The sequence below is a fragment of the Anastrepha obliqua genome, chromosome 1 (assembly GCF_027943255.1).
Source record: "Anastrepha obliqua isolate idAnaObli1 chromosome 1, idAnaObli1_1.0, whole genome shotgun sequence".
NCBI lineage: Eukaryota > Metazoa > Arthropoda > Insecta > Diptera > Tephritidae > Anastrepha > Anastrepha obliqua.
The window spans coordinates 142,510,546-142,532,520 of NC_072892.1; the positions used below are offsets into that span (position 1 = coordinate 142,510,546).

The window sequence follows — 21,975 nt, forward strand, 5'->3', positions numbered from 1 at the left end:
AATGACCTTCAACTTGAAAAAAAATAAATGAATTCCATACACTAAAAAAAAAGTTATTTGAGTTTCTTAATGTAGCAAAATTCATCAGCCACCCTGTCGAAAAAACTTTTTAATTTCATTCATTTTGGTGTTTTACCGAGATTTGCACCTACGTTCTCTCTGAATTCCGAATGGTAGTCACGCATCAACCCATTCGGCTACGGCGGCCGCCATTCGTCCTTCTACTCAGTAGAAAATAACACACAGTATTTTAATTTGTTTTATGTTTTTGCAACTTTAATAACTTTTTATTAAACCTTTTTATAACTTTTCATCTTTCGTTCTTTATATACTTGTTTTGCGTGGGGGGAAATTCTCAATAAATTTTATTACAGTATTTAAGTTTTCTTTATTTGTTTTATGTTGGTTTAGTATGTTTTATTTGTATGTATGTATGTATGTATGTATGTATCTTTGTAGGTTTGCTGTCTGATAGTTTTTCTTTTAGATTTATTCAGTTGGTTTATAATTTTTGTAAAAATTTTTACTTTTCTTCACTCAATATTCTTTAAAGGGGTGGGTACCAACTTTTTGGATTTTTATGTTGAACAGAAATTCATCGAGAATTATTTGCAAATCGGTATGAAACAAAAACAATTTAGGCGATTTGTGGTGTCGCGCAGATGACAGTATTCACGTGATAATCGTGATATATTAATGCAATATTATGTGGCAACAACATTTTTAGAGAATTTTCGTGTTTGCAGCAAACGCTAATGGCAAATGTTGAATATTCGGTTTTTAATTTAATTTTAGTCGGTTTGAGGTTGATATTTAAGTTGAGGTTGCAGCCGTGTTTTCGTTTGAGTTGGGGTCCAAGTTTCGCTATTTATTAAATCGCAAACCTTTATGCAAATAATCGCAAAATGTTGCTTCTCTTAATGCATCATACTACATATGTGTATATGTATGTGTGTACGCATGTATTTGCATTCAGCATGAAAATTAAAGTTTTGCAATTATTTATATCCAGTTTAGCTTTTTCCGTACTGTGGTAGGCGATGTGGTCCCAGAGTGTACATAAGTTGCGTTGCTATGCCTCTTTGCTGTTTTTATTGGTACGGTGGTTAGAGGATAGGTTTTGTTGTATTTTTGTTTTTATTTTGTGTTCTAGGTTTTAGCAATGTCAGTTGTATTGTTGTGTGAACAATTGTTGCAGTTGTAGTTGTCTCCATGGTTGTTGTGATTATTGCTGTTTGTATTGATTTGGTTGGTGCTGCTACCGCTGCCGTTGCCATTGATGTTGTTGTTGTTGTTGCTAGTATTGTTTTCCACAAAGGGTGTTGTATCATCTGCAATTGTTTTTATTTTTGTTGCGTTGAACGTATTTACTGAATTTCAGCTTTTCAGAGGGCCTTTATTACTGTGAAATAGAAGAAAGAATAAAAAACAAAAATTCGTTAGCTTGGAATTGAAAAAAGTGTTTGCACCAAAAAATTTCCGAAATAAATCATTAATAAAATGCAAGAACTTAGAAATTAATTAAAAAAAAAAACAAAGAAAAAATGCGAAACGAAATTTCCCCGCGCAATGAGATGGCATTTTGCTCTCTCACTTTCCCCAACTTTGCAAGTTTTTTGGATACATGACGTCTGTGCATGTAAAAATTATCCAGTAACCTAATTTCCGAGAATTCTCTCTCAAAGAGAAAAATATCAAACAAGTACATGAACGCAAAACCAGTAACTATTTACAAGTTTTACGAACAGCTGATTAAATTGTTGGCAGGAAAAATTACTAAGATTTAAATTTGTTTCACTTGAGTTACCTCATATTATATTAAAAAATAAAGCAAATAAATTGCAAAATAACGAGCCTCGAAATGACATGATTTCATTTGTCCACAATAATTTGTTCCATTTCATCATCGCTGTTAGATGAAGAACATTGCATTTACAATTGCAATTGCAATTCGCAATTTTTAATTCGTGTTTATTTTTGCTTTGCGATCAGCTGTTTTTCTCGCTTGCGAATTCTTACAAGTAATAATTTATCCAGTAAAAACTTGCAACTTCCCTCAAAATGAAATGGCATTTTGTTCTCTCACTTTACCCCACTTTGCAAGTTTGATAATTTGAATATAGTTTGACAGCTGGGAATGGCAAACTGTTTTGATATTTCTGTTTAGTAAGGCTGACAAGTCATCGTCAATTGTTTATCGCCAGAACAATGTTTCCAAATTGTGAAAATTTACTTTAAAAAATAAAAAAAAAGATGGTAAATCTGGTCGCGTAGTTTATAGAGCACTGGCGGCTTTCATCAGTCCTTAATTCTTTCGAAATGAAGGAGCTGCCGCTTAGGTGAATGGCGAGCGTCATCGAGCCATGCTGACTGAATTTTTGAATTTTTCCAAAACCTAATCAGCTAAACATCGACGACATTTGGTTTCAATGTTGACGGTGCAACGCTCAACAATCGATTTATTGGATTGATCGAATGGTCGACTACGTAGCCGCGACGGGCATAAGCCGGATGTCATTAAAAATACAATAAAATTATAAGTACGAGGGGTGCCTTTTATATGTCGGGATTTGGCAACCCTGGTGTTGCAATCTGGCAACTGACAGCTGTAACGCAAAATTTGACATTTTTTGGCTTTTACGTACTTAGAACGTTTTGAAATACACGCGCTATTTGTGTTGTTTAGAGTAACTTAAAAGATTCATCTCCGTCCAAAAATGGAATTAAATCGTGAACATTTTCGTGCGATTATTTTTTACAACTTTCGACGTAAATTAACTCAGCAGCATTGCATTGATGAACTTAATTCATTTTTTGGCGATGAAGCTCCATCAAGGACCAGTGTTTATCGATGGTATGGTGAATTCAATCGTGCTCATAGTTCACTCCAAGACGAATTTCGTGAAGGTCGTCCAAAATCAGTTGTCGTTCCGAAAACCATTGATGCTGTGCGCGAACTGATATTGCAAGATCGTCATGTGACCTATCGTGAGATTGAGACAATCTTAGGCATTAGTGGGACCAGCATACATCCAATATTGCATAAACATTTGACTGTCAAAACAATTTGTTCGCGTTGGATCCCACACAATTTGTCAATCGCTCAAAAAAAGGCTCGTGTCGATTGGTCGAAGGAAATGCTCAAAAAATACGATCGCGGGGCTTCAAAACACGTCTATGACATCGTGACAGGTGATGAATCATGGATTTACGCGTGTGAGCCCGAAAGTAAACAGCAGTCGACTGTATGGGTGTTTCAAGATGAGCCAAATCCAACAAAAGTTGTTCGCGCACGAAGCACTTCCAAGCAAATGGTCGCCTGTTTTTTCGGAAAAACTGGACATGTCGCAACCGTACCACTAGAACAATGCAGAACAGTAAATTCTGAGTGGTACACAACCATTTGTTTGCCAGTTGTCTTCCAAGAAATTAGGAAAACCAATCGCCAAAGACGGATCACTCTTCACCAGGACAATGCGAGCTCTCACACATCGGCTCAAACAACTGCATTTTTGAGCACCCAAAACATCGAATTAATGGGTCATCCGCCGTATAGTCCTGACTTGGCACCGAATGACTTCTTTTTATTCCCGTACGTAAAAAACAAACTGAGAGGTCAACGTTTTTCGACACCTGAAGAAGCGGTTGCGGCATTCAGAATGCATGTTTTGGAGGTACCTCATTCAGAGTGGCAAAAGTGCTTCGACAATTGGTTCAAACGCATGCAAAAGTGTATAGATCTTCATGGAGAATATTTTGAAAAACAATAAAGTGATTTTCGATGATTAAAATTTGTTTTTGTTCTCTAATCCCGACATATAAAAGGCACCCCTCGTATATACCAGATTATAACAAACAAAAAAATTATGCCAACAATACTTCTGTTTTGTATTATCATTTTAAGTTCCCAAGCTCTTAAAAAACCCTGGATATATAGCTGTTATACAGTTGCGGTCAGAATCTTAGTACTACTTATGGCTCATTATATTTAAGTGGCCACGTTTTTTTATCACAACAATTTTTCGCCATCCACTGTAAAATCCGTTAGATTAAGAAGTCGGCTTCAAGTTATGCAATCATTTTTTAAACTTAACCTGTTGGTTTCGTTAATTTTGCATGAAATTTTAGTTGCAATGGCTTTTTAGTCAGTCAAAATTTGAGTAGTGCGTGAAAAAGTGTGTGAAAAATTAATATTATCACGACTATCTTTGTGAAAATTAAAAAAAAGACGCTGAGATAAGTTTATTTCATTGATATTCTGTAGCTAATGGCCAAATTTTTATTATTCCTCATTCAGTCATTTCCAGAAGAAAAAATGGCACACCCGAGAAATGCGTTCTCATAAAAAAATCGATTGCTGATGGAAAAACTTATGGGGAAATGCAAAATATCATTGGATGCTCACCAACAATGGTACGTAATGCCATCAAGTACAAACCGAAAGCGAGGCAAAAAGCGTGGAAGAAAGCTAGCAATGTCCGCAAGAGAAGTTAAGTCTGTCGTCAGATACTCAAAGCACTTTCCATTTGCGGCTGCTACTGAGATAAAAGATGCCTTAAAAGGCTCTTCGAGCGTTGAGACTGTTCGTCGGCCTCGACCTGGGTGCCCACAGTTCAAGAAAAGTACCATTATTGACATAAATGCATGTAGAAAAGAGACTTCGATTCGCCAAAGAACATATAAATTGGCCTTCGACCAAATGGCGCAACATTTTATGGTCGGACGAGTCGAAGATTGTCTTGTATGGTGGAACGGGATCGTGCCAAAATGTAAGACGACCACCTAACACCGAATACCAGCCGAAGTGTACAACAAAAACAATAAAGCATGGTGGTTCTAGCATTATGGTCTGGGCATGCTTTTCTTGGCTAGGCGTGGGACCCATTCATTGGGTTAAGAAAATGATGACTAGCGTTTCATATGTTGATATACTCTCGGACATCATGCTGCCATATGCCAGAGACGAAATGCCGCTTGTTTGGAAGTTCCAGCAAGACTTTGGGGTCGTTGTCACGTGCAAAGTTGCTAAAAGATGGTTTGACCAGAGTCAGATTGACGTAATGGAATGGACGCCACAGTCACCAGACATAAACCCCATTGAAAATTTGTGGGTTGATGCAAAGGAGGCAGTAGCCCAACGCAAGCCAACATCTAATACGCAGCTATGGGAAGCTGTAAAGAGCGCATGGGTGTCGATTTCGATTGAAAGATGCCAAAAACTTGTACATAGACTCAATGCAACGCCATTGTGCTGCAATTCTAAAGAATAAGGGTCGTGCAGCAAAATACTAATTTAAATACTCAAAAAAACCCCATGTAAAAATAAAAATAAAATTTGTCAAAATTTTTCTTACAATTTGTAATACTGCTAAGTTTTCGATCGCTCAAAATTCGCTGCAGTTTTCTTAAATATAATTTTACCTTGGGATTTGTTTTGTTTGACATATGGGCTATAGGTAGGTAGGTGAGGTAGGTAGGTATAGTGGTCGTCGTTTGACACACCTAGGCCTGCTGTAGACCCATTGTGATGCCACCGGGGCTGTCCCCTCTCATCACTTTACATTGTCCTCATTGCACCAACCTGTGGCTTTGATATATCTAACAAGACTTGTTATTTTTATATTGGGTACTTCTGCCAAGTTATTCAGGGAGCTTTTTCCTAAATTATTGAACCTTCTTCTATCCAGAGCCATGCACCCGCATAGAAAGTGTTCTATAGTCTCTTCTTCTTCAATGTCGTTACAGCTTCTGCAATAGTCGTTATAGGGCGCTCCCAGTATACTGGCATGCCTGCCAATCAGACAATGCCCTGTTAGGACCCCGAGAAGATTTCTCATCTTTTTCCTGTTTAGTTTCAACAGTCGGTTTGTGCGGCCCATGTTCCATTCCGGCCACGTCATTCTACTAGTTACACAGGTCAGGGACTGAGACCATAGCCTGTTGGCAGCACTAATAGTGTGTTTATCTATAAGTATCTTGCAAGTTGCTAAAGGTATTGGTATGTTCGCTTTGTCTGGTTGGATCGGTAATGTGGTACCCAATCTCGCCAGCTCATCTGCTTTGCAGTTGCCTTCTATGTCTCTATGACCCGGCACCCAAAGCAGGCTTATTACATAGTACTGTGATAGTTCTGTCAAAACGTCGATACATTCAGGGCCAATTAACTATCTGAATATATGTTTACATCTCTTGTTGTGAGGACACTTTTAGTTAGGGCTAGCAGGCCTTCTCTGATAACCAATATTTCAGCTTGAAATACGCTGCAGTGATCCGGTAACCTTCAGAATGAAAGCCTCCGCCTACTTGATCATTTAGCTTGGCACCATCAGTATAGATGGTATAGTATAGATGGATTCCGCTTTTATTGTCCATTACCCCATTGTCCCAATCTTCTCTCGTTGGGAAAGATGTGGTAAAGGGTGTGTTTAAATGCAACTCCACTGAGCTACAAAAGTCTGTCGTTTGATGTAGGAAGGGGTATTCGTCTAGTATTCTTGCGTGTCCTCTTCTGTTAGTGGCTAAGTTGGAAGATTCTCTTAACCTAAGAGCCGATTTCGCCGCCAGCTGTTTGCTGTAGGCCTCAATCGGTAATAGGTGCAGCATGACATTCATCGCTGCCGTGTGCATAGTCTTTAGTGCCCCGCTTATGTAGAGACTAGCACCCCTTTGAATACTTTCTAGACATTTTACTGTTGTCCTTTTCTCGATGGTTGGCCACCAGACTAAGACACCGTATGTCATGATAGGCCGTACCACTGCTGTATACTTCTACTCAAATATGAACGAGACGTTATCAATAAAACGGTCCGCGGATGACATATGGCAAAAATACATTTTTTGTTGGATGGTAGGACTGTTATAAGCTTACATGGCAAATTTCAGCGTGATATGTCACATAGTTTGTTTTCTGTGCTACTGTAAACAAGTCAAGCTCGAGTGTGTTCTTCGAATTTAACGATGGAAAAAATTTCGGCTTCAGACGCCTTAAAAATGTTGCAGACAACCTATGGGGACTCTGCTCTATCCCGTGCACGTGTTTTCCAGTGGTACAAATCGTTCAAAGAGGGCCGTACATCAACCCAAAAAACCACGCCAAAGTCACTCAAAAATTAAGGTTATGCTGACTGTTTTTTTCGATTACGAAGGTGTGGTGCACTCGGAGTTCCTTCCGCAAGGCCGATCGGTTAACGCTGAATATTATTTAGACGTTTTAAAGCGTTTGCGCGAGAAAATTCGTCTTAAAAGGAAGGAATTGTGGGACAACAAGTCATGGTTCTTGCATCACGATAATGCACCAGCTCATACATCTCGTCTTGTTCGCGATTATTTGAACAAAAATAATGTTATTATCGTTCCGCAAGCACCGTATTCGCCTGATATGGCTCCATGTGACTTTTTCCTGTTTCCCAAGCTCAACATTTGAGACAATTGAAGTCATAAAAGAGAATTCGAAGAACACACTCGAGCTTGACTTGTTTACAGTAGCACAGAAAACAAACTATGTAACATATCACGCTGAAATCTGCCATGTAAGCTTATAACAGTCCTACCAAAAAACAAAAAATTTATTTTTGCCATATGTCATCCGCGGACCGTTTTATTGATAACGTCTCGTTCATATTTGAGCAGAAGTTATATTCAGTGAACCTTTGAACGTTTGGGCTATAACAGGAAAAAAATTAAATTTTTTATAAAAGCGATTACACGCACTTATTTAACCCATTTCATGTTACATATAAGCACTACTAAGATTTTGACCGCAGCTGTATTTAAACATTACGCCCCCAATCCTTCCATAGCAGGTCAGCAAAAAATTTAAATTAATTAAATATAGTCAGCTTAAGGCAAACTTAGTACAATCCATACAATTATACAAACTTAGTTGTGCGTGTATATGTGGCAAATAGACTCCGAAATCATTGTACCAGTTTTAATGGAATTTCGATGAGATATTGTAAGTTTGAGCCGCCATAGCCGAATGGGTTGGTGCGTGACTGCCATTCGGATGTGCGTAGGTTCATGAAACACAAAATTGATAGAAAAAGTTTTTTCTGATAGCGGACACCCCTTGGCAGGCAATGGCAAACCGCCGAGTGTATTTCTTCTCATAACAAACTGTTTGTCGTTCGGAGTTGGCTTAAAACTGTAGGTCTCTCCATTTGTGGACAATATCAAGACGCACACCACAAATGGGAGGAGGAGCTTGGCCCAACATCCAGAAAGGGTGTAAGCGCCAATTATTTATTTTTTATTTTTTTGTGAGCTTGACCGAGAATATTTGTAATCTTGTTTAGATCCGCTAGGTGGCGCCGAGGTGGTTTGAGATATTTTTGTAAAAATCGTATTTACACAAAATGACTTTGCTTTGGCGGTATAGCAATATTTTTAATATCACGAAAGAGAGCCATAATGGAGTCACACCCATTGCCACTTTCCATACTACAGTCTGATTTCCACCCGAAAAACATACCTTGTTTTCAAATTGTCCCATTGTAGCACCTGCCAGAATGACAAGCCTACAGAATAATAATCAGTTTAACTTTTTCGTTTCAGATTTCCTGAAGAGCCAAAATCCTGTTGACAAGCCACCTATTTTTAATATTTTAATACGCTTACTTTGGTGACACACTACTACAAAAAAATATGTTTTGACCTAAAGAAAAATTGTTTTTGTATACTATTTGATGTCAATAATAACATACTATAAAATCAAAACGATCGCATTTTATTTTCTTTAAAATAAAATTCCTAAAAAATATCTATAAAAAATGAGTATTTGACCAGACTAGTACCATAATAAACAGTTCAAGTAAATATTATTTGTTGTTGTACTTACATTGCTACATATTTAAGGCTATCACAGTGTATCTTATACTCCATTGCTGTTGTGAGAGGTATGTTTAATATCCTACGTAGCGTATCGCGGATACGTGTCGTACTCGGGTGGTCAGTGGCGGTGCGATTCCAAACTGATAAGCTATCCTCCTGTTAAGAGCAGTGGAGAAAATTATTAGCAAATTGCAAGTGAAAAATTATGTAGACAAAAATTTCAAAAGTAAATTGTCGGCGGACAGATATGCAGAAATGTTTTTGGTGGGACCCTAATAAAAAAAAAAAATATAATATATAATAAAAATATATATATATATAATAAAAATATATAAATATCCAATAAATATAATAAAAAATATATAAATATACAGTAAATATAATAAATGTTGGTGAAGTTATACTCACACTCACTCATTGGGGAAGCCTGTAGACTACTAATCAGAGATTTCTCTTAAGGGCAATATCGCTATTCTTTCGAATAGCCAAGCTGCAATCCAGGCACTGGGTTTGGCTAACACAACCTCTAAAGTGGTGGAACAAAGCAGGAATAACCTCACCATCTTGACTGAAAACCATAAAGTTACCTTAATCTGGGTCCCGGGACATCGGGACATCGGAACATTGAAGGTAACGAAAAAGCAGATGAACTGGCAAGAGGGGATCTGCCATGAGTAACGTTCTTGCAGAATTGGTATTCACACCACTAGGTGCAGTCAATAATGCAATTTCCCAAAAATACCTTCGAATCGCGGATTGTAGGTGGAAAGACCAGACGAAATGCAAAATTAGCAGAACGTTATGGCCCACCTACAACCTCAAACAATCGTCGGCATTAATAAGAATGAAACGACGGGACACCTGGAGACTAATGGCAGTCATAACTGGCTTTTGGTCTATCGGAGAACAAGCAGCCAAAATGGGTATCCCTCACAACACACACTGGCACAGTTGTAAACAACCAGAGAAAAAGGAAACGAGTCTCCATTTCTTCTATGAATGCCCTGCCTTATGGATGGAGAGAATGTCAATCCTGGGCCAACCGCTGTTCGAGAATCTCGAACAACTGTCTGGCTTAGACGTCAACAACCCAATAAGGTTCTTAAACCGCATAGTCTTGCTGTAAATAACCGTTAAACAAGTTGGTAACGAGGATGTGGCAACAAAATGGTGCGGAAGCGCTAGTTGGATTCTGGAAGAATCACCACTTTAACCAACCAACCAACCTATACTCACTGGCTGATCTGCATTTACCAAAAAGAAACACTATAAAACCTTTGTTTTTTTTTGCATTTATTTAATAGTTTTTTTTTATTTCCTCAATCAATATTTAAATCATTTATCCAATTAATTATTCCAAAGAATAATAATAACAAATAATGAAAACTAGTATTTTTATTTAATTAATTATATTTTTACCTTAATATAACCACTGCTGTAATGCGTTTTTATGGATTTTGTGGATTTTATGAGTTTTTTTGTGTACTTTTATTTATTTATTTATTTTTTTCGTTTTAATTATTAATTTTCATGTATGTATCTCTAACACTTAATTTTAACTCAGTAATCAATTAACTAAACTTACTAAAGAGAGAAAAGTGATAATATGTAGTTGTGTTTTTTCTTTTTGTTTTTTTTTCATGTTGACTTTTTTACTATTGAAATATATATATTTATATTTTGTTTTTAATTTGTTTAATTTTTTAATAATTGTTATTGTATTCATTGTTTTTAGGTTTTAATTTTGTAATTATTCTTCCTTAGTTTTTTTATTATGCAAGTTTCTTTTAAATATTTTGCATTTAAACCGTTTAACAATAATGAGTATTTTTCCACCAAAAAATTTGTTGTTTGTTATACATTTTTGTTATTTAACACTTTTGCTTGCTGCGCATGCGCGTCTTGCGTTTGCCGGCGGGTTGTTGCCAGCGCTATTCTTTGCGCGTTATTTTTAATATTCAATGTCTTTTTGTTTCAACTCTCTTTGTTTTTGTGATTTTGTACACAATCCACAAGGTGATTGTAAATTTCATTGCATTTGTTGTAGTTACACTTACAAATTTTTGATTGATCTACAGACTGTTTGTATGCCAGGGAATGGAGTAATGGTTTTCTCAAAATTTTTAAGTTTCATATTTTCGTTTTTCCTTTTTTCTTTTTACGATTTCTTGTTTTGTGTTTACATATTTTCGGTGTTGTGTATGGAAAAGTTTTATTTGTTTTTCCTATTGCAATCCTGTGCTTGTTGGTGTTTCAAAATGTTGCAACTGCAGTTGGTATACGCCAAGAAGTAGACTTCTTCGTGAGTGTGCAAGTGCATGTGCTGTAGTAAGCATTTTGAATCGCCATTTAAAATATTTGGGATTAAAAAATACTCAAAGTGTGCTTAACTAAAAATCGTCTTCACTGGTATTACCAAAAAAAAAATGTTTTTTGAAGTCGCTCATAATTTTAGGTGCTGCATTTCTCCGTAAGTCAGTTCAAAGTATGTATGTATGTATGTAATAGTTGTGTGTGCGAATTTTCAAAAATCTATTGCTTTTTTGCGTGCGTCTACGCTGTTTTGCAGTTATACCATAGCTAACTTATTTTTGCTCCATTTAGTTTTTTCCTATGTAATAAATTTAAATTTGTTAATTTATTATTTTTAATTACTATTTCTCGCTAACAATATGTAATTTTTAGGCTTTTCGGCCCCGTGTCGTGTGCGTGTGTGGGTTGGCTAACGGCTTATTTTCTGCTACACCGAATAAACTCGCTCCTACCCAGGTTACAATTTCTGCATTTGTTGGCGCCTGCTATCATAAATTTTTTGCAAACTGCAAAATGATAGCTTTTCATTGATATTTTTTTATGGCTGTATGCAAAATTATTTTTTCGATATTCCATTTTTGAATTGGAATTCATTTGGTAAATATTTTTTTTTAATTTTTTTTAATTTTCAATTTTTTTATTACTTCATATACGTATGTATGTGTGTATGTATGCATGTAGTTTCGTTTGACTAACTGTAATTCACTTTGGTATATGCTAAATAGTATATGCTAATTATATTTAAAATATATAATTTAATATAAATATGTAATATATACATATATATATGTAATATATGTATATACATATATATGTATTTTGCTTTTAATATTTTATTTTAATTATTTTTTATTGCTTTTTAGATATTAACTTTAAACATTTCCCCAATCGGTTCGCGTTGAGTACTCATTTGATCGTTGGAAATAACATTAACCGTTATTGACAATCATTAATTTGGAAAATTTCCCTAACAACTGTTGCTTTATACAATATGTAGGCAAGTAATGTGGTGTATTTGGTGAGAGTGGTGTGATTGAAAATTTTGGTCTTGTTTTTGTTTTCTTCTCATTCTCGATTCTGATACATTTAAACCGCAGCATTTCTGCAGCCTACGGTGAGTAGCTTCCTTTTGGTTTTTTTATCAAATATTTTAATAAAAATTTGAGCATTTCTGGTCTGCATTTGCCGCCATCCACCTTGTATTTGATATGTAGTGGCCAGTGTTGGTTTTATTTAAATATTTTTTTCCCGACGCTAACGCTTGGATTTCGCCAAAAAAAAGCAAACTGCAATTGCTTAATTTGTTGACTAAAAAATATTTCATTCAAGCGCCACAAACGATGCGAAGCGAGAAACGAGGTTTATGCTCACTAGCCAGCAATTCGCTAACTGTGCATGGGACCCTGTGATCCTGATTCCCAAAAAACTAAACACATATTTTTGGAACTGGCTAATAAAATTGTAGCGACTCAAGAGAAGTTGCTATTGTGAAGAAAATAGAATTTAATAGAAGAGGAGCTAAAAAGTACTCTGACTGTTTTCTGGTTTTAAAAGGTTTCTTGCAAGAAAAATATATTTCAGATCTGAAGACAAGCTTGTAATTCATGTTATTGAACGATCACGAATTAACTCGTATTTGCACTTGCATTAAAATAAAAATAAAATAAATAAATAATTGGCGCCTACACTTCTGTTAGGTCTTTGGCTGAGCTCCTCCTCCTTTTTATGGTGTGTGCTTTAATGTTGTTACACAAATGGAGGGACCTACAGTTATAAGCGGACTCCGAAAGGCAGATATTTTTTATGAGGAGAAATACACTCGAAGGTTTGCCATTGCTTGCCGAGGGACCACAGGACTTTTTTCTATTACAAAGAAAGGCTTTTTATAATTTTGTTGTTTCGTGTCCAGGCAATACCAAATGATAGTCACGCAGAAACCCATTCGGCTACGGCGGCGAGAAGGAGAAATGAAAGAACCGAATTATATGCAGCCTAGGCCGGGTCGATTTGTGGGGAGGCAAAAAAATCGCCCATTGCTCTGTGAAAATCATATTCTAGGCATAAAAATAAGAAACTTTGCCGAAGGAACCATACCTCTAAAACGAATTCTGATGTCCCCCAATTTGGGTCGAACTTTTAGTGCCTTTTGTGGGGAGGCAAAAAAATCGCCCATTGCTCTGTGAAAATCATATTCTAGGGATCAAAATAAGAAACCTTGCCGAAGGAACCATACCTCTAAAACGAATTCGTGTCCCCCAATTTGGGTCAAACTTTTTAGTTTCTTTTCTATAACTCACTTAAATTAATTTTTTCATTTACATATGTTCTGACTAAATAATTTTTCTTAAGAGAACAAATAGATATTATTATAAATAAATAATAAATTTTATTATAAATAAATAAAAATAAAGAAAAAACATAGCCATTTAGCTGATTTTTTCATGTAAAGGCCAAAAATGGTGATATTTGATAAATTGGGGGACATCAAAATTCGTTTTAGAGGTATGGTTCATTCGGCAAAGTTTCTTATTTTGATCCCTAGAATACGATTTTCACAGAGCAATGAGCGATTTTTAAATCGACCTGCCCTAATGCAGCCTTATCACAGAGTTCGTCGATGAAAATTTACAAATACAAAACGTCCGTTACGAACACGAGTATGGAAAATTAGTTGTCGCTGAATTCAAATGAACTTGAAAAACGTGTTGGATGTTTTGTAAAAAATGATTTATTTAGCTGTATTTCATAATTAGTTGTCTTTCCTGGAAAAAAAGATACTGGATATGCGGTAATAATACTTTTGAATGAAGAAAGGCAGCAAAAATTAAATAATACTTCAAATGCAGCGGCAAACTTTGTTTCATGCACGGAGATTCAAACCTGTGCACTTCCGAATGGTGGTAGTCATGCACCAACTCATTACGAGTATAGGTATAATAAAGAAAGTCATGTTTTAGCAAAATGCGGACTTGAGTTTTTTTCTGGGAAGGGCGACGCAAAAGTGAAGTGCAAAAAAGATTAGGAATCTCTGTCATAAGCTTTAACATGAAAAATGGGTGTTCCATTAAGAAATTTTTTTTTTTTTTTGTTTTTTTTTTTTTTATTGTAATAAATGTATGCATCTAATAAACCCACTGTTGATGGTTGTGCTTTTGACAAAATTTTCGATGTCAACAAAAATTCGATATTAGTATCAGCTCAATTCCAACAAAAACATATCTACCAATTTAGGAATTGTTTTCGGGTTATTAGCATACCTTTGCGCGTTCGAAATAGTCCCAAAAAATTTAAAGAAACTATCCGCGGGTATTGAAATATCCATTAGTAGTGAAATATTGCTCACAAATGGCGTAACAAAGACAATGTAAAGAAATGGTAAATCATTTCTGACTTCATTATTAAGTACGCGTTTCACGTGAAATGGCTCCATTAAACAAATTGCATTGCCGTAAAATATGCATGAAATTTCGTATGTATCTCACGGCAAAGTAGTACTCAGTTTACGCCGTGAAAACACCGCGCAACATGCCAGCAACATTTTTTCACACCCATTTAAAATTGAGCGGAAACTGACAGTTCGTTTGCGAGTTCAAATACCCCAAAGACATGGCATTTTTAAGCGAAGCGTCTGCGCAAAGAGTGTAAGTAGATCTTTTGTAGTAGTAGTAGATCTAAACTTTGTTTTGTCAATATAAGTATGTATATCTTTGTATGTTAATTTGTTCAAAAACCCTTTTTTACCAAAATTTGCCTAATGTTTCTTCTCATTTCGCAATCAATGTTTCTAGCAACATTTCACGGCAAATAAAATACATGTTGCTAGCAACATTTCACGGCAAATAAAATGCATGCTGCTAGCAACTTTTCACGACAAATAAAATACATGTTGCTAGCAACATTTCACGGTAAATAAAATTCATGTTGCTAGCAACATTTCACGGTAAATAAAATTAATGTTGCTAGCAACATTTCACGGCTGTGAAGATAGTACTAGCCTTTAGTTTATTGAGGTTCGTAAATATAATTTAATTGAAATCGAATTAGTCACCACAAGCCCTGCAGCAAGTGCAAACTGGTAGCCTGATAAACATATCCAACATAAAGTAAGCAAAAATTGTGCGAGTCAAGAGAATCGCTCATTCTGCTGGGAGCCTTCCGGTAAGCTAAGGGCTGAGGTCAATCTGTTCTCGTCATAATTATGATCAATAACTCGTTACTCGCTAGCTGCATGAATTAACTTAAAAATAGGGTTTTTAATTCAAGTTTTAGTGGGAGACGGCAAGTGATGAATTAACATAAATATCCTCATTTTACTCACTAAAAAAAAACTTTCTCCTATAAGTTAACCACTTGTTTTCCAGTTTTTTTCCAGAAAAATATCAGGTTTTTGTACTTTGTATTTAAAAAGTTTATATATTGTAGTTTAAAATTAAAAGTAACAAATGAGAAGTAGTTATTGGCAAGCACGATTCGTTCACGATACGAACAGGTCGAAACCTGCGAGCAGCCCTCGGGTTGCTGCGTTAGAGTTGGTGATGAGCACGCGAGCTCTGTTCGCTCGAAATCATTGAAGCGGTTAAAAGCGAATTTTAAATTAATTCTAAGTATTCGCGCTAAATAAATACAGCCAGCGTCTTTCTTTTTAGCTAATTTTGAAATATTCAAAAACTATTTAGAACTTTTCAGAACTCCTTTACATATACAACTTTTTTTGGCAAAAGAAAATTGTTTTTGTGGTTCACCTGCATCTGCATATTGGGTAATTCAGTTGCTGTTAATAATATCGGCTATTATAAATTTTTTTTTACCTTTAATATAAACTTTGCGATTTATTTGTTTTTTTTTGTTTATAATTTTTTTTTTGTATTTTTCACTTTTTCCTCCATTTAATTAGTTCTGGTAAATTCCAATAATTTTAATTTATTTTTATGCGCCATGCTATGATGCCCTATATTAAAACGAATTAGTACCTTTTAATTAAATTTTATTTTTTTTTTTGCTTTATGTATTTCGGTTAATGTATAAATTTTATTAATTGAACTTGCGAGCATCTTAAAATATAAATTTTTTTTTCTAGATTTTTTTCTGTTAATATGAACCATAAAAAATCACTTTTTAATTTATGGCTAATATTTTTGCATTACGATTTTTTAAATTTAATTTTCTTGCAGCGTTTGCTGATGTTTTCGCTTTTGGTTAAGTTGACTTCCATATATACCAAGCGTCCACTTATTACGCTGCTAAGTTTGCATTTCTTAAATAATTTTATTGTAATTTTGATTAGAAGAAGAAAATACACAAATATGAAGAAAAGGTAAACAAATATTGAAAAATGTTCATATGTACATGTATTTATTTAAATAAATATGAAAAAAAATTAAATAAATCAATAAATAGATACATAAATAAAAAATGACCTTTGGCTCCAATACAAAGCCACATTGCATGCATTGCATTTATTTATTTGTGCTCCAGCTTCAACAGACGTCGTCTCGTCTATCCATCAAAATCCTAACTCCGTTCAAGCTTATACAACAAAGTGAGTTTATAAATAAAACATGAGCAGAAATGTACACACGACTACTTATATACATCGCACGAAAAAGTTATATGACCAAAATGATTATGATCAGATCTAGTAAAGTAATAATTGAAAAAATTCCCCAATATCGCTTCGTTGCTTGTATGTTTAAAACGGGGTCTCTTAACGGAAATTATGCCGCATTGCTGGTATTTTAGTAACGCGCAAATTCTTGTTCTTTGCAAAGCGAAATAACTAAAGTGATAAGACCAAAAGCCTTTGCTTTTAATTTAGAAGTTTTTTATGTTAAAGTTATTATAAAATTATTATAAGTGCTTTTGATCGCTTTATTTCGTTCCAATATGTATTTATGTGGTTGTTTTGGTTTAGAAACAAAACACATGCCGCGCGGAAAAGCTTTGTCTGAATTTGAGCAGGGGAAAATTTTAGCATTAAGAGAGAGAGGCCTAGCAAAGCGAGGGAATTTGATCAGGGGAAACTTTTAGCACTGACAGAAAGAGGCCTAACAATGCGAGAGATTGCTTCAATATTAAAAAGAAGCAAAAATGTGGTTCTCTGATACTTCCATTTGAAAGGAAAGTACGGATGTACTAAGAGCAGTGGTAGAAAACCAAAACTTAGAGCCTGAGATGTTCGGAAAATCAAACGTTTATCTGGGTATAAATAAATCAAATAGCACAGCTGAAATTAAACAAACACATCCTTAATTTGGAAGGTACTCCCCGTCATATGCAACAAATTTTACAAGCGAGTTCCAGTCTAGAATATGTAAAACGAGTACCTAAACCTAAGTTGCCCACATATTGACATTTGCAGAAAAGTACCAATTTTGAGAGGATGAATGGAAAAGAGTAATTTTTTTCTGATAAAAAAAAATACAATCTAGACGGACCAGATGGGACCCAAATGTATTGGCATGATAAAAGAAAGAAAAAGCAGGAGAGAATGACTCGTAATTACGGAGGGGGTTCTGTTATAGCTTGTTCAGTCATTAGTGTCAAAGGTAAAACGCCCATATGTTTCATATCTCCAAAGATGAATAGAGTCAAGTATCTAGTGCTTCTAGATGAAGTACTTATTACTATTTTTGATGATAATTTCGATGAGGAGTGAATTTTCCAGCATGACAATGCAGCCGTTCATGCTTCCAAAGCAAACAAGAGAGTTTTCGGCAAAAATAATATCAATTTTAGAATGGCCTGCCTTCAACGTTGACCTTAACCGAATCGAAAGTGTATAGACAATACTTTCTCAAGCGGTTTTCAGGAATGGAAGACAGTTTGATAGCACTAAAACTCTTAGAAATGTTTTTCTTCGACAGCCTGGGGTAGTGAGCCATCCTAAATCCCATCAATCTTCTCCATTACATCAACAGCTCTGGTTGGCTGTAGATATTTACCTGTTGGAGGTCTCACAATGTTATCAAAACGGTGCTTTAGTGGCACTTGGGGAGTGTCATTTCACTTCAACCATTTCCATTACCCACTTACATCACTTTACAAAAAGTTAAAAACTTGCTACTGTTTAGTTGTACACACGGGAAAGCGAGTGTTTTTGATGGAAAAATTATCTCTGAAAACACTTCACTCATATCTGATATTGCATTGCATTGGTAAATTCTATTAAAACAGAAAGCTTATTACCTGACAGCTGTAGCACAATACAGAACTAGCACCTACTCTTGCTTTTCCCAGTGAAATTATCATTATTTCACTGCTGAAATTTTATTTGATTTCTGGGTCGGTTAAAGTAAAAAGCTTCAAGTTTTTTTTTTAAATAGCCTGTAAACTGAAAAGAGCTAAACAAATATATGTCTGCAATGCGTTACAAGAACTTGCCCACAAAATGTGATTAATATAATAATAAAAGCCACTACACCCATTCTTCGCTTAACGGCTCAGATACGTGGCAGAAAAGTTGGCCGTAAGGCGAAAAGCCGTTTAATGAATCAATTATTTTCTTTGAAATTTAATCAGATCGGTTCCAATTAATATACATATAAGAAAATATACAATATATGTATATAAATATTAATATATAAATAAAAATATATATAAATTAAATAAATATTTTAGTTCATCATAATTTTGTTTCTTTTTATTCCTATAAAAATACTTACTTAAAAATAAAAGAGCACACAAAAAAAAAAAAAAAAATGCAAAGGGTGAACAATTAAAATTCAAGCTAGAAAGGAAAAACCAAAGAGATCATAATATCCACATACAGAAATTATGAAATGTTTGAAAGCTGTTTTAATCTGATAAAATGCTGCCGTTATCAATTTCTGTTCTTGTAAAGTAACTGCCCGCTCCACCCTTCTCTTCTTCTTGTTTTTGCCATGTTTAGTAGCAGGAGTCACTTCGAAATAAAAAAAAATCGCTATATGCTGCTGCCGTCCATTTCCGTTGTTGTTCATTTACTGAATTCAAAATATTCGTCGAACTTTGTCTGCGCTCTTCCTCTTTTTTTCATCTTGTTTTGCAATGTTCGGCAAATACGAAATATCATTGGCATCATATTGTAATAAAAAAGCGCATTCGTTAAGATGTATGCTATTAGTTGTCTGGTCTCTGACTCCTCATAATTTTTTACCAAAACATAATTTTGTTGTTCCCCGATTTATAAACGTGCACGAAGCTTTACTTATTCGCGTTACTCAGTTTCGCTCGTGGTACAATAAGGGGTAAGAAAAGATCCAACCAAACGATTGGCCGTTAATCGAAAAATTGCCGTAGAGAAATGCCATATAAAGAGCAGCTGTGTAGTAGCGAGGTATGGGCATACTAGATGGAGGAAATTGTTGTTCGAGTTTTTTTTTGTGCATTTAAAATGTACATTTAGTATTTATAATTTAGGTAAATTTAAATTTAATTTTATTTCAATTTAAATTTAATTTTATTTCAATCACTTCTTTAGCAATGCGATTAAGTATTTTGCGGTTTTTAACTATGGCTGCTGTTATAATTGTAGTTGTTGTTATATTTCACATTCTTCCTTGCTGTCAAACAAACCATTTTCACTCGTTATTGGCAGCAACAACTTCACACTTTCATACATTAATATGCGCTTGTATATGTGTTAGAAGTTTGGTTTTTACATTGACAAAAACAAAAAAAATGTAATAATACTTGTTTAGGCGCTTTCCTGACAATTTGAGGAAAATGTACGAGCGAGTAAAAAAGAAGAGCCAATTTCACGTAAATAAACAAAAAATTAATTTGTTTAATATATATTGTAATAGGTGGAAATGTATGTAAGTATTTATATATTTATATCCAATTTATAAGTATAATTGTAATTGCATGTAATTATATATATATATATTATATAATTTATTGTATAATTTATGTATATATAATAGTATATTAAATTTCAAAAAATGTCTACTTATTCAAATTAATGTTTTTTTTTTTAATTTTATATGTATAAATTTAAATATTTAACAAGATTTTTCTAATATTTATATAATGTTTCTGCACATTTTGGTTTTACATTTTTTATGTTTTTACTAATTAAATTTTTTTTGTTAGTTTTTTTTACTACATTTTTTATTTAGTTTAACATCACATTACAATAATTCTTACTATCAATAGTGTTAATGTAAGTTTTTTCTGTTATAATTTGTTTCTATTTCTCCCCATGCAGTTTCAATTTTTATTCACACCACAAGTGTTGTTGGTTGCATTTGTATTCACCATATGTTAATGTGTTCTTTATAGCAAGGCTGCTTACTGTTTTTTGTTTTTTGTTTGTTGTTTGTATTTCAATATCGCTTACATTTCACTGTATGATATTTCAATGTATGTACATCACATGTAACTATGCATTCAGTTTTTAAATTTAATTATTTATAATTTTTAATATGTACGTAACTTATTGCGTTCGTTCAAGTGTTAATTGATAAATACACCATTTTTTTCTATTATATTAAATACAGCACAGACAATTTAAAATGTAATTTTTGTTAAGGGAAAAAAGGCATGGAGCAATAATGCCATGCGAAAATGATAAACGTGTTTTAAATATATCCTTTGGCATATTTAAAGTGCGCATAAACAAAAATCGTACCTTTCATCATAAATTCATTACATTTAATACTTAACATAACAGTAACAACAATGTAATGAAATAAAGTACGTTACTTATGAAACAGAAATCACGTAACGTATTCGTTTGTATTTGTGCAAGCATCCAATCGCGCATGCTGGCTTACATACATAAGTACATCAATTACTTGTATTATTTTATTTAATTATAAATTTCATTGTAATGTTTCACATAAACACTCGCATACAACACATTTGCGGCCTAATTAACGCCTGAACAATTTAAGTCTGCAAAAATATTCAATCAAATGAAATTTCAAAAAAAAAAAAAAAGAAATAAATATATGCAGCGGGAAGTGATGAAAAAAATAATTGAAATCGTGCAAAAGGTGAAAAAATTATTTCAAGAGGAAATTAATCAATTCGCGTTGTTTACAACTAAAATTTTGTTTTAATTTTTCTTCTATTTAATCCAACGATTTTCCAGCAACTTTTCCAATTTCCATTTTAATTTCGTTCACCAAGAACGAAACAAACAGTACTGGGGAAAGTATGCGGGGAAAGCGTTTTTTGTTAATGTCTATGCTCGGCAAAACAATTTCACGTCGCTTAAATCCTGTTGCGCTGTCAACACAACGCTGTGTCACTGCTGCATTGCATTAAAGCTGTGGTGTTTGCGACCTGTGCACTGAGCCTCTGTTGCGCTGCTCCAGTGTCTCTTGCTCGGCTACATTGTCTTTCGATGTTGCTTCTGTTTTCTGCAAAAGGAATACATAAAAAAATGTGCGTTGTTGTAGCATTTTAGTGTCACCATTGGTTTTGAGGTGGTTTTACCCTTCATGACCTTGTGAACAAACGTTTTTCTGCTGCACTCTATCTATGTATATTTGCAGTCGTAAGTATGTATGCAAATGAATACTGTATTTAAAATTGAATGTAAGTAAAAGTAACAGATCTCAGAATTTTTTGTCCATATTTTGCAATATGGCATAATTGAAAAAAAAACAACATTGCATTATATAATATAAAAGTGACTCTGCACTCTTTTCCTAAAAGTGAGAGCAAATAACCGTAAAATTAAGGGAGGGGAAAATTAAATGCAATATAGTAGGTGTATAAAAAAAAACAAAAAATTGAGTGTAACATAACAATGCACAATGTAGTATTAACCCCTTGCCTTATGATTAAATTTCGAAGAATAGTAGGCGTGCAGACAACGAAATTTAGCGCACTTCTGTGCGTGGA

The 21,975-nt window shown here is 34.4% G+C and overlaps 1 long non-coding RNA gene across 1 annotated transcript; it reads right to left on the reverse strand.

Annotated features, from left to right (window-relative positions):
• Positions 1 to 248: 248 nt before the first annotated feature.
• On the reverse strand, positions 249 to 8,985 carry LOC129236367 (uncharacterized). Its single transcript, XR_008581659.1, has 2 exons — positions 8,837 to 8,985; positions 249 to 1,402 (listed from the first exon to the last, which is right to left on the reverse strand). It is a non-coding gene; the product is annotated as an uncharacterized LOC129236367 (long non-coding RNA).
• Between the last annotated feature and the right edge of the window lie 12,990 nt (positions 8,986 to 21,975).